This window comes from Colletotrichum graminicola (assembly GCF_000149035.1).
Source record: "Colletotrichum graminicola M1.001 genomic scaffold supercont1.52, whole genome shotgun sequence".
Taxonomy (NCBI): domain Eukaryota; kingdom Fungi; phylum Ascomycota; class Sordariomycetes; order Glomerellales; family Glomerellaceae; genus Colletotrichum; species Colletotrichum graminicola.
Genome location: NW_007361056.1, coordinates 229,583 through 230,664, shown reverse-complemented (window position 1 = coordinate 230,664; position 1,082 = coordinate 229,583).

Here is a 1,082-nt window from a genome sequence, read left to right as displayed (position 1 = left end):
CGCCGGCGGCGCCACATGTGGCCGACGGGACGGTTCAGCGCCCCATTGGAAAAGGCGGGTCTTGCCTCTCGCCTCTTCTCTGTGGCTTAGCATCTCCCGCTAGAACCCCCCGAGTCATGTGGCTCAACCCAGTGCTGCAGCCAATGGAAAGATGAGATGATGACGGGAGCACGGGCGGGTTCGCCACGGTGGGGCCAAGGAAACTGTCAAGGTACGTACCTTCTCGGCAGCCAAGTACACGGTACGTACACAGACCGCCCCAGACGCTCGGATCTCCCGCGAATAGCGGCGAACCCGGGATTCCGGTCGGGGTTCTCGGTCGCGCGCGGGAAAAGTCTGTCCGGACTTCAACACCCATCTCCGTCTCCGCCGCTTGCGTTTAGTAATGGCTCTCTTTTCCTTCTTCAGTCTTCTATGTCGCAAGCTTTTTTGTTTTTGCCGCTTTCCGATCTCCGTGACAAATCATCCCAAACTAGCTGCTTGCTACCTGATTCTGCACACTGGACAATGGTACCTTTTGGTGCCATGTATCTTTTGCAAAAAAAAAAAAAGGCGGAAAACGTACACCCCCCTCTTCGGTGAGACGCGGCCAATGTATCTTTTTTCTTTCCCGTCCCTTCCCCTTTTCTAGCCCGTCATCTTGTCCACTTATCGCCTGGCGTCTGCGGCCTAGAACGTGGGCGTTTGCATTGGGTGGTGGTGCATTTTTCTTGGAGAGAATATGACGCAACATGCGTGTGTGCGTGCGTGCGTGTGGGTGTGTGGTGTGGTGGGTGGCCGGTACTTGTATGTAATAATCATGTATGTATGGTGTGGCATGGTACGTCTCAGCAAAAGCGCGGTGCAGCCCAACTTCCAAAGGTTATTCCGCCGCGACCTTTTCTCTTCCTCATTTCCCTCATCTCATTCCTATTGTTTTGGGCACCAACAATACCAACAAACACTGCGCAGCCCGCGGCGACGACGGCGACAGGCTTACACCGCGCCCGCAGCGAGAAGAGGCATCGGTCACTGCCACACACACACATGCAGGACTGGCCAACGCACTGGAGACACGAAGTGAATCTCTGCGATCCGTCGAG